Source organism: Capsicum annuum, chromosome 1 (genome assembly GCF_002878395.1).
Source record: "Capsicum annuum cultivar UCD-10X-F1 chromosome 1, UCD10Xv1.1, whole genome shotgun sequence".
NCBI classification, from domain to species: domain Eukaryota; kingdom Viridiplantae; phylum Streptophyta; class Magnoliopsida; order Solanales; family Solanaceae; genus Capsicum; species Capsicum annuum.
Window position 1 is genome coordinate 166,501,534 of NC_061111.1, and position 13,129 is coordinate 166,514,662.

The 13,129-nt window shown below is 30.6% G+C and overlaps 1 long non-coding RNA gene across 1 annotated transcript; it reads right to left on the bottom strand.

Annotated features, from left to right (window-relative positions):
- Positions 1-817: 817 nt before the first annotated feature.
- On the bottom strand, positions 818-3,117 carry LOC124888438. The gene is made up of 2 exons (XR_007046558.1): positions 2,756-3,117; positions 818-2,640 (listed from the first exon to the last, which is right to left on the bottom strand). It is a non-coding gene; the product is annotated as an uncharacterized LOC124888438 (long non-coding RNA).
- Positions 3,118-13,129: the final 10,012 nt, after the last annotated feature.

Genomic DNA, 13,129 nt, shown 5'->3' on the forward strand with positions numbered 1-13,129 from the left:
TGCTTTATCCCTTTTGAATTTCTTTTGGCGAGAAAATGATTTTGATCTCAAAACTATTTAAAAAAAAGTTGAGAAAATTTTGAAATAATTTTAAGAAAATTTATAGAATCGCCACTTGATTTTTATAGAAAAAAAAAAAATAAGAAAAAACTTGAAAGAGTTTCAAAGGTTTAAAAACAAAAATAAACCTTTAAAACTAGAGATTCTGGGTAAGAGTTCAATTAACTCTAAAAAGATTTTTAAGGCACTTAGGAGTGTCCGTTTAAAACGGTGTACCAAAAAGAACTAACTTGATTAAATAAAGTGGCTAATTTTGCAAAGACTTCATTTTATATATATATATATATTAAAAACATTCATTTAAAAAATGACATTTATATATCCAAAAGAGAAAAATCCTATTTGAATTAAACTAAGTTGTAGTTTTTCGAATTTAAAAGGGGAAATGGATTTTAATTTCGTAAAAGAAGAAAATTATGAAATTATTTTCTTATTATTAATCATTATAGAAAAAATTGATTATATTAGTGATAATACCTTTGAAAAAATGTTAAGAGAGTGTTGAATTAAAAACCTTTATTAATTATGACAAGTTGAAATTTATAAGAAAATTTAATTTCCTGAGTTTAAAGGGAGTTTTTTAATTCAAGTAGACTATTTAGTTATATGAATATAATGAATGTCATTACGGAACAAAATACTTGATCTTTAATGACTTGTTTTAAAGAGAAAATTGAGGGAATCAATTTAATTCGTTTTAGATAATGTAAAATTATGTGAGAAAATTATAGGTTAAACAAAAAAAATCAAGATAAAATAGAATGAAGACAATTTAGGAAATTACTTAGTTTACGTAAATAAACAACAATAACATAAAAGGAAAAAGGGAACAAACGTTTAAGATTTGGGCCTTTATTGGCCCATTAGCTAACTGTTCAGCTTTTGGACCTCATTCTTATGGACTTGGGTCCATTTCCTAAAGTGTATACCAGCTGTATATTTAGAGCCTCAATATCTGCGTTTTCTTGTATATTGTTGCATATATAGTGTATATCAGTTTCGAAAACTGCTTATTTCCCCTCCACTTTTCATCATAAATCGCGTGATGATGTGCAGCTGCTGTTTTACAGTGTATATCTACTGCATACAAATGTGTATACCAGCCCCTAGGCAGATTTTGATGGAGATTTTTGACTCGATTAAGGATGGTTTTGGTCCCGAGAAAATGCAAGGGCGATGGAGTCCATTGAGACTCAAGTCGGTTCATATCACATACAACAAGAGAAGATAAAGAATTAATACAAGCCCCGGTGAAAATGTACAACTAATGATGACATCCAATTAGGGTAAGTCAATAATTTTCACAAATAAATTTTCGAAACCAACAAAGTAGCAACTCAAATAATATATCACAATCTTACTACAGATTTACTAATGCCATAAATTAAGAGAAAGATAAATACGTGACCATCAAATTTTGATTAATCACTTTAATGAGAAAGAAATAGCAAACAGAGACAATGACGTGTTGTCTTCCCATAATCCACATGAGCAAGTGTACATATATTACTAATCTTTTGGCTATCAGAATTCTCTATTTCTTATCTAATATTCCCACGGTTTCATAATAAATGAATTGTTAAATTTTGACATACATATTAAGAAAAAAATATTAAAGACATAAATTTAACACAACTTTTTATTTTTATTCAAAAAAGAAAAAGTTAATCTTGTAATATCTTTTCAAAAGTTAATTAGTTGTTAAATTATAAATGCAAATTTGGAAAAAAATTCAACAATTAACTTATTTTGAAACACCAACAATTATCCTCAACAATTCACTTATTTCGAAACGGAGGGAGTAACAACACTTCTCCGATAAACCAAAAAAATAACTTATCCACCCAAACAATTATATATTTACCAATATTATTTCACCTAAAATAAGCTAAAGTTGCTAACTTTTCACACAAAAGGTAAAATCTACCAAAAGTAATGCAAAAATTGAACTAACTGAAACAAACCCAGTTGGGAAAAATCAAAAACTTGAGAAAAAACGATTGAATTTTCAATTGTGTTTTTGTCAAAGAGTGACTGCGATGACAACCAGTCATCCACAAAGAGGAAATTTATGGACAGGACAGATCCCGTATCGTTTAAATGATTATTCTTGCGCAATGTTATCGAGACACTAATGCCAAACGATACGAAAGAGGGAGCAGAAAACACAGTTTACTTTTCAACTCCAAAACTTCACTCAACGATATAATTTCATACAAAACCACCACAATTTATAGAAGAACAGATTCTAATGGCGAAACCTTTACACAATCTTCATTATCCGAAACTATTATCCGACAACAACAAATATTCAAACCATCAATAGAATTCCATACTGTGACATCCAAACACAAAACCAAAGACAATGTAAAGAGAAGGGGTATTCACCTTTTTTCGAGCAGCGAACTGGGATTACGAGACTTTACGATGAAGCTTCCAACACTAAATTCGGAGTTTAATTTTCGCCGGAATCAAGCTCTTGAATCCGTTTCTTCGAGAATTTTTGGTTACATAAGATTAGAAGCACGCACTTCCCGAATCCTCGAATTCCTCCCCCCCCAAAATTCCTCCCCTTTCTCTCTACATACATGGGTATTTATAGAAGACTTGGTACTGATTTTGAGGGAAAAACAAAGGGGTAAAAAGGAAAAACGAATTGAGATTCAAAATTGCAAAATTTAAAAGAGTGTTTTACCTGGAATTGGATGAAATGGGACGTTATCTCTGAGCTGCAGCAGTTGTCGTTGAGAGTTGGGTTGTTGCTGTCGTCTGTTGCTGTTGATAATTGTTGTTGTATGCTGTTAAGGGGTTAAGGGGATTTGGAGGATTGGGTCGGGTCGTGTCAATGGGGCGGCTGGGCTGTTTGGGCTGTTGTCATTGTTACTGTTGATGAGAAGAAATAAGGGTGAGGGTTGGGCTGGACCGGCAGGGTCAGTTTGATGGGCCGCGTCTGGTGTATTGGGCCTGTTGGGGGGACTGATTCAGCTGGGCTGGTTTAATTGGAAAAATTTTAGAAATAGCAACTCTGTAGCCTTAATTAAAACTTTTATAGCAACAACTTCATAATTACGAAAAATAGCAAATTGTATTTGTATTTAAGTAAAATGTTGCTATATAAATACATATGCACAACTAAAAAATACATATTCTTTTATTACTATGAAGTGGGTAAAATATTGCTACTTTTGTTATAAGTTGTAATTTTGAACAAGTGTTACTATTTATTGTAATTATAATCTTAAGGATGCTAGTTTCTGTAATTTTTTCTTAATTATAAATAACATAAACACCAACCTTTTAAAAGTAATTACACTCTCTCTCACTTTTTTAATTACTTTACTCTCTCTCCCTATTAATATACATAACATAGCCACATATACATAGCATTCTGTGTATATGTGGGATTTTTGTAATATGTTTAGGGAGTTGAGATTTTTTGTAATATTGAAAACATAAGTTGTGTATTTGTGTAATTTTTAGTTAAAAATAAGGAATGGGTTATTGGGCTAGTTGAAAGAATTAAAAACAAAGAAATGAGTCCAACTAAATATTATAGCCATTTTATCTTAATAAAATGGCCAAAACCGAATACATTTGAATAAAGTTGAGACAAAATTAATTTCTAATTAATTTGACGAGTTTCTTAAATTCAATAATTTCGAAATAAATATTAAATAAAACACAATTTTGTTTTACTTTTTTTTTTTTTTCAAAAAATAAAAATAATAGTAGTAATAATAATAATAATAAAATAAAAAAATACGAAACTAATTATGTCGTCAATTTTTTATTTTCAATTGATCTTGAGAAAATTGCAAATCTAACCAAACTTTTCATCCTGAATAAATTCTAAAGCATTTTCTCTAACTGATAATTATATAATCATGTATAATTAAACATTAAATATATTAATTTCATCTAAATTCAAAAGGTAGGGTTGAAATTTATTTCAAAATAACTTAAAATAAATATTTTAAAACTATTTAAAATTGAGAAATTTAAAAAACTAATTTGAAATGTGGAGAGCAAAAATTAAGTGTCAACAGGTTACACATATACAAATGATAAAATATAAATCATTAATAAACTATAAATTTCAAAAACTATAAACTCTGTAGCTTAATGAATAAATAAATTTAATGGAGTAATATTAGTCTATTCAACAGCTTAATATGTAAATTTGCTGAACATACATGTTTTAATCCTATACTCAACATTCTTATTTGTTGCATTTTTTTTAATAGAGTAGTATGGAATGGAGTGCTCAAGTTTTCACTTCTCCAAAAAAGTTTTTAATGATTTATAGATTCTAAACTTATGCATGCATGAATTGGAATAATCACACCAAGTTTTCATGCTTAATTGATTATTGAATTTTATAATGCCAAGAAGGGTAAAAGAGTAAAATACACTCCTAATTATTCAGTTTCTTAATGGGTGTGTCAATGCTGAAGGGGCCATCTAATTCGAAATGAAAGAGTATCTTTTAGTATTTGTATAAGTACTTGTGAGTTAGTCTCCACTATTATAGGAATCAAGTTCTTTTCCACAATCAATTTTAGCCCATGTAGAAAGGCTAATGTTTTCATATGAAGTATTGATATTTCCTTTTGAAAGTGAACAAAACCTGAAATCCAATCTCCATTATGATTCCGAACAACTCCTCCAGTTCCACCATTTTTATTGCTAGCACAAAAGCACCATCTATATTTTAGTTTAAAGAACCCATAGAAAGGGATTACGATTTAATTAACATGGAGGTTCGGCTAGTACTATTTCAATTTTCATATTTATCAGTAAAATTTTTGACAACAAAGATCAAGAAATATAGTACATTGAAACAGACGACACATTTTGAAAGCTATGTTTATGAGTATGTGTAAGAAATTAAAGGCTGAATTGGGAGGGTTTCTTTTGTTATACAAGATAAAGATTTTTCATGGTTGTGCTATTAAAGCAAAACATTAAAAGAAAAATTTGGTACGAAAAATTAGTAAACTTATAAAAATCATATATCATATGTCTATTTAATGACTAGTTTTCTTAACATGAGAACAAGTTAGGTTGTTCTTCTTTCCCGTATTACTATTATCATAACAACTAGTATACATACCCGCGCGATGCACGGATAATATTAAAAAAAATCTATTAATAATTTCATATTAAGATGTCTTGTTTAAATCATGTTCGATCATATTACTTTAAAAAATATAACCATCATACTATTTCTCCATAAAATGTGAAAATAAATTTTAAAAATTCTACGCCCACACCACACACCTCCACCTCCATACCCCCTACTCCACCCTATTTTTTTTTAGGGAAAATTACCCAAATTAGCCACTATTGGACTTTTATTACCACTTAAAATCTAATTTTACCATAATTACTTTTGTAGCCGGAAGTGTGAATAAGTTTTAAGTTATTTACGATTCCTGACACACGTTTATTTTTAAACCAATAAAGCAACGACCCTTTTTTACTTTACTCAAACTCTCCTTTTACCCTCAAATCACTCTCTCTTTACCCCTAAATTCTTAATTTTAGAAGCGGTTTCTTCCTCAATCCACATCTTTCTCACGATAACAATCAATAAATCCTCATAATCTATCAACTGACATTCATATTTTAGGTTAGTTTTCACCAACTTGTGTGTGTATTTGATTAATTTATAATTTGAATAGTTAGTTTTTTTTTTTTTTGTAGATCCTTCATTTTGATTTAGCAATGATGGATAATACTTATTTGAAGATGGTTACTAGAAGTATATCACATAGTGACCCTGATGTACATACGATTCCAACGTTTGACTTAGTAATTTCTCAATCCGAGGAAGAAGATGCATTGCCTTCGGGAAGAAGTTAGAGGTATTGGACATAAAAGAAAAGTTAGAGATGATGTTTCGATTCCGGAAAATGATGATGATGAGTTGGTGAAAGAGGTATTTTGTTTTTTATTTTTTACTTTGTACCGAATGATTGTTATTTGTACTATATGCATGTATTTATGTATGTGTATTTGTCCCATTAATGTGTACTGAATGATGGTTATCTGTTGTATGCATATTTGGTACTGTATGCATGTATTTATGTATGTGTATTTGTCCCATTAATGTGTACTGAATGATGATTTTCTCTACTGTACGCATATTTGGTACTGTATGCATATATTTATGTATGTGTATTTATCGCATTAATGTGTACTGAATGAGGGTTATCTTTACTGTATGCATATTTGGTACTGTATGCATGTATTTATGTATGTGTATTTGTCTCATTAATGTGTACTGAATGATGGTTATCTCTACTGTATGCATATTCCTTATATTCATATGCTACTGTATTTGTATTTATACTCATTGTATGATATTCATATGCTACTGTATGTTTATATATGCAGAATGTGCGATATTATGTTAAGGAACTTCCTTCAGAATCACCACATATGTGTTGTTATTCCAACAATAACATAATAGCAGATTTGAAGAAAAAATTTTCTGTTACGCAGTTTTAGATTTCTAGCAAGACTTGTTTTGGGGTATATAATTGTTCTATTCAAGCATAACTAGTTAGGTACTTTATGTCTTTGGAGTTGAAAGAAAGTTCGAAAGATGTTATGGTGATATATGTAAATGGATAGACACTTCGATTTACGCTTAGGGAATTTGCAATCATAACAGGACTAAATTGTGTTTCTAATGAAAATAATTTTGTGATTGAAAATAAAGAGCCTAACTGGATTATTTTTCGGTATTTTGGAGGTCAAAAAATCGTAAAAAAATCAGCTTTGATTAAATGTTTTAAAAATCGCGAATGGGGTGAGGATAATGATGATGATGTTGTCAAGATTGCTATATTGTATTTCATTAATACCTTCATTTTTCTAGCGAGAAGCATTGTGTATCTGTCCCTAAGATTCACTTTCATTTGATTGAGAATGGTAAATACAAGGATAACCCATGGGGTAAAAACACTTTTAAGGACTTAGTGAAGTCTATTTTTAAAAAGATGGATGCGCAGAAATAGTACTATAGAATTCATGGTATTCCACTTGCTATGAAAGTTTGGCTTTATGAGTGCTGCTCTGCTGTTGATCTAAAAATTGCTATCAAACATGGTAGTAGAATTCCCAGATTACTCAATTGGGAGACCACTGATAGACATCCTCATTTTGAGGCTTTCATTGAATGTATGTTAGCTGATATTGATAATCTGATAACTATGACATTATTCTTACATTATTACATTTAGAATTGAGTTATTTACATGTATTCAAAATAGTACACTAATGCATTTATTATTTTCAAGTTGTATACAGAAATATAATAGTTACTTCTAGAGAAATAACAATTTTACAATTGCCTTCTGTAGATGCAGTAAAAGATACAACCTCAGATGATGTTTCTTCTTCTGATGATTTTTAAGATGCTCCACCAGCTACTGGAAAAAACAAAGCAAAGAAAAAAGTTGATACTGCATCTTCTCCACCACATAAGAAATAGAAACAAGTGCAGTCAGTACCTTTATCTTCAAACACTCCTAGCAGATCATCCTCGAGGAATACAACAAGCCCTCCCATTTCTGTTTCAAAAGCATCAAAGAGATCATTGTCTCCTATTGCAAAACAACCTCAGATGATGTTTCTTCTTCTGATGATTTTCAAGATGCTCCACCAGCTACTGGAAAAAATAAAGCAAAGAAAAAAGTTGATATTACATCTTCTCCACCACATAAGAAACAGAAATAAGTAAAGTTAGTACCTTCATCTTCAAACATTCCTAGCAGATCATCCTCGAGGAATACAACAAGCCCTCCTATTTCTATTTCAAAAGCATCAAAGAGATCGTTGTCTCCTGTTGTAAAATATCAGACAAAGAAAGTTGTGACTCAAAAGACTGTTCCTCGAAGGACACTTCCTAAGCAGCCGCCTATCCTAGAGAAAAGAAAATCTGTTGTCAAGCCTCTAGTTAAACCCAAACCATCCAATGTTCCTACTGATATACCTTCCAGCATCAAGTCGGATGAAGAATCTATTTTGGCTAAACAATTTATCATTTTTCAGGAATCAGTAAATATAATTTTAATTTTCTTAAAATCTTTTGTATTTTTTCACAAGTTTCTTCTTGATTTTTTGGTAAAAAGGTGAAAACTGAGATTGATGATCTGTGCAAGTTGATAACTGACAACTTTAAGAGTGTTATGGAAGCTATCAAATCAATTAAAATTGTTGAAAAAGTAGTTATAATAATATTTACTTTCATTATTCTATAAATGTAAATATAGTGCATACATTATAGTATAATAAATTTCATTTACAGGGTCCTAATGTTGAAGCTGCAGTTGATATACCTATTGTTCCCCAATCGTCACCCCAAGATATTAATGCTGCTCATTTCATTTTGATACATCTACGGTTGAGCTACAACGGGTATCAAAATAATAAATTTAATAGTTGTATGTATATGCAATGTATTAATTTTTTCAAGTACGTTTGCATTTATGTTTTCTTAAAATATAGAAGTATATGAACAATATATTAGTCCATCATATTTATCCATCTTAGGGTCACAATGTTGAAGCTATGGAAGATATACCTGTTGTTTCTCAACCGTCATCTCAACGTATTGGCACTGACCGTTCTAGTACTCCAAAACAGGGTGATACTTGTAGTGTTGAGCTACAACAGGTAGCAATGTATAACTATATTTTAAATTATATAACTGTCTACGTATGATATGTATTAATATTTATGTATTTACGTATCTAAGGAAATGCGTGACGCATTTATTAGTCCATCATATTTTGTTGTTAAGCTGGATGATGACATACAATTTAATGAGGTTTCAAAAAAAAAGAGGTACATTCATATTTGTGCATAACTTTTATAGACAAATTGTGTTTGTATTTTTATTTGACATAATGTATTCTGTATTTTTAGATACTTGAAAAAAATCTACACCAAATGCATATAAGTGATGAACAAGTGATTGAGGATAGTGGTGTTGCTACATTGGGGTCGGAGACTGAATCATTTATGAGATCCCTGATGAGCTCCTTCCAAGCTTAAACTTGGTGAAAAGTATCATCATACATCCAACTAGATGTATAAATGATACAACACCTGTACCAAAATAAAGGAATAGAAAACTTAGTCGCTGAAACTTTTCTCCTTTTACAACAAAGTTTGGATCATCATCTGGTACTCTATTATATTTGTCTCATTGTATTTGTATTCATTATTTATCACACTATAAATACATCTTAAATTTATGCATACAACTTTTAGGTACTTCTGCGAGTACATCATGTGATTCACCCATATTGAACAAAAAGCATTTATTTACACCTTTTATTGATTGTCCATATGATTCATCTATTGAGAACAAGTATTTGAAATGGATTAAAGAAGTCCTCCTTACTATATATGAGTGAAAATACGTTACTTTTATTATGTTTCAACTGATTAACTTTTTATCATATTGAATCCGTATTCACAATACTTATGGAAGGAAGGACAATGAAGATCATTTCAGAAAGCATAAATCAGACATTTCGGTTCCGTTGCAGTTTGGTGTAGAACTTGTAAGTGATAAGAATTAATTCTACAAACTATCTTTTTTAGGGCAATTATTGAATGATGCAGTACATAGTACATTAACTTTATTTAATTATGTATTCGATTTTATGAATTGACACACAATTTAATGTTTGCAGTACATTAATGTCATATTCTATTACTTGCGCAAGAAAGGCAAGTACAGTCCTCCAAGTAACTTCACTTACATAACTGTTGATTGTGTATTCAAGATTAAAGTAGCAAAATTATGGGAGAAGTATATGGACCCACAAAGTTGTACATCTTCTCTGCGTGAAGAATATGCTATATGTGAATACATGAATGGATATAGGTTGATGGCTGGTGTCCCATGGCATACAGTGGATCATGTTCTAATTCCTTTGCATGTGAAAAAATGACTCCACTGGATACTTGTTGTAGTGTCATTCTTAGATCGGTGTTTATATGTTTACGACTCATACAACTCTGCAATCCATGATGTGTATGTCAAAACAGAGGTGCAAAAGTTTGCAGAGGTTATACCTTCTTCCCCTTTGAACATCGACTTCTATAAGAAGAAAATAGACATTGATTGGCAGTGTCACCCCAAGTACAGAAATAGAGATAAATCTGATCCATTTGAGGTGATTTTTGTCAATGACAACAAAGATCTGGTAGCATGTATGTATATAATGCATCAATATTTTACTTGTAGTGCTTATATTGGTAAATATAGTAGCATACTTTTGTATTTATATTTTTAGGAATTGTGGTATTTATGTTGTGCTTATGCGGAGTTTCTCACTGGTCATCAAGGTGTGCCAAATCAGGAATATGATATTGCGCTACTCTGCACCCGATATGCTGCTTTGCTTTGGAATTATGGTTACAAAAAAAGAAAGTGGCGCTACGAGTGACGATAAGGCACCTGCAAAAATGCATAGACTCGTCACTAATTGGGACAGTAGCAAGGATGTTACTATATTGTAATGCTATTTTATGTTCTAGAAAGTTTCTGGGATTATGTAGTTTTGGATAAACACAGCAACAGTGTATGTATTTTATGTGATACTAGTTTCCTTTCTTTTGAACAGTACTTTATGTTTATGTTTTGAATACACTTTATCTTTTGTGGTTTTGGATGATCAAATCAGTATATGTGGTTTATATGATAGCAATTTCGTTGTGTTTGAACCGTAGTGTATGTGGTTCTGTTTTGATATATTACATTTTATTTGCATTTGCTTTTCTCTTGATCTTTCATGTGTATTAAATATTCTCAATGTAAGGGTATTGATATGTGTTTCGTACATGATTTACAATGTCAATTGACATGTATTCTATCTTAATCAAATAGGATTACATTTTTTATGCATAAGTATTTAACAAATGAAAAATCATATGTATTTGATAGTGTCATTCTACTGTAAATAGATTTACCAATTCATTTATGTGTATTGCTGATTACCTGATATATGAAAAAACATAGAATATCAACTACAAAGATCAACAACTATCACTACATTCATGAATATAATAGCTGTATTCAGCAAATTCATTATTATCATTAAATTTATTCAAACAAGAATATAGTAAAGAAGACTTAGATTGCAGTAACTAAAGCAGTAACACAAGACTTGGATTTGTCCAAACTAAAGCAGATTTTTAATGCAGCAATAACTAAAATAGTTTTTAAATTGTGTCCCAAATTGATTGTATAAAAGAAATTTAACTAGCTATTTATTTTAGCAACCTTTAGCTAATCCCAACTTCAATGTATCTCCTCATGTGGTGCATTACCACATGAACGCCTATTATGACCATGGAGTCCATATGTGCTGCAGATTTTTTTCTTCTTTTTATACAACTCAGTGAATGACTTTTTCCGCTTTTTCTTTGGTCTTCTAAGAGGCCTTTTAAACTTTTGTGGTAGCACCACTTCTTTTGCAACTTCTTCAGGTATCTTCCAGTTAGTCACATCTGAAAAAGGATACACAGGAATCTCATACATTTTCAACACAATTTTTGGCTTGTAATAATCTGAGCAATATGGTCCTAATTTGAATTTCTTCTTATTTAAAATAGCCAAAGCATACGGGCATGGTATTTCATCATATTGAAACTGTCCACAACTGTATTTTTTATTTTCAAGGCAGACAATAAAGGTTTTTTCTTTGTCATTTACTGCATATAGGTAGTCTGTTGACCGTGTTACCTGTAATGAATACATAAATACAACTCAAATCTAAATCTGGAATACTATAGATTAAATACATATGTATCCTAACATACCATCATATGTGCTGATAAGGTATCATTCATTGTAAAAATCTCCTGAAATTTTATGCCGAGTGTTGTGGATGTGAAGGAAACATTTTACCTATTAGTGCAATTCCATCACCCAAACTCTTTCTCACTTCTTCAAGAAAATTATAAATTGGCTTATCTCTTACTATTACCAGTGCTGAATTAATAGACTCTGCAATATTTGATGTCATTGTCCATCTTTTATGACAGATGCATACACCCTTGACTACTTTTCATATCCTACCAACTCCAAATATTCCTTAACTCTCACATTTATATTTTGAACTATTTCCATCAAGCTATTAAAATTAGACTGGCTGTATGTTTTAGCCATGGTATAGTACACCTCGCTTAACTGGTCATGTGACTTTCTGTATTTTTGATGTACATTTTTCCATAAGTACCATATGCATGCATAATTTGTTACATCAGGGTACAATTTGGAAATAACTTTTATGATACTCTCATTTCTATCAGAAATAATGCACATCTCTGACCTCTGACCATAAGCTTTCTTAAATTGCTCAAAAAATCAAGTCCATGAAGCATTATTTTCTGAATCAACCACTCGATATGCTAATGGTAATATATCACCTGTATAAAAATATAAATACAAATACATGATAGATGTCAAAATAATCTTTAAGTTTTTTTTTTAAATAATGTAGTATACTTACCTATACCATCTAAAGTACTAGCACAAACAAATGTCCCTATGTATGTTGATTTGAGTTGGCTTCTATCAACTACAAAGATTGATCTACAATGCTCAAATCCCTTGATAAAAGCATACAGAGATATAAACAGATACAGAAATTAATTTTTAGGCATTTTCTTCATTTGAATATGTGATCCAGGGTAAGTTTTTCTATGATGTATAAGTATGCAGGTAATTTCTGGTAAGATCGAGCCGGTTTCCCCATTATAGAATCAATTGGATTCTCCTTAGCATGTCAAGCCACCATGTTTGTCACATCCAGTCCAATGTCTTCCTTTACATCATCTCTAATATCAGTTGGTGTATATTTTTTCTTTAAATTGGCTATTTTTGATTTAATAATCCCTGCTATTAATTTGCTAGTAGCATGAGAGTCTTTGTAGATTTCGTCCTTCAGTGAACATTTATGTTCACTTACAAAAGACCGAATTATAAATAGTTTAGAATCATTCATGCTTGACGACTTAAAAACCACTTGCATTCTCTAGA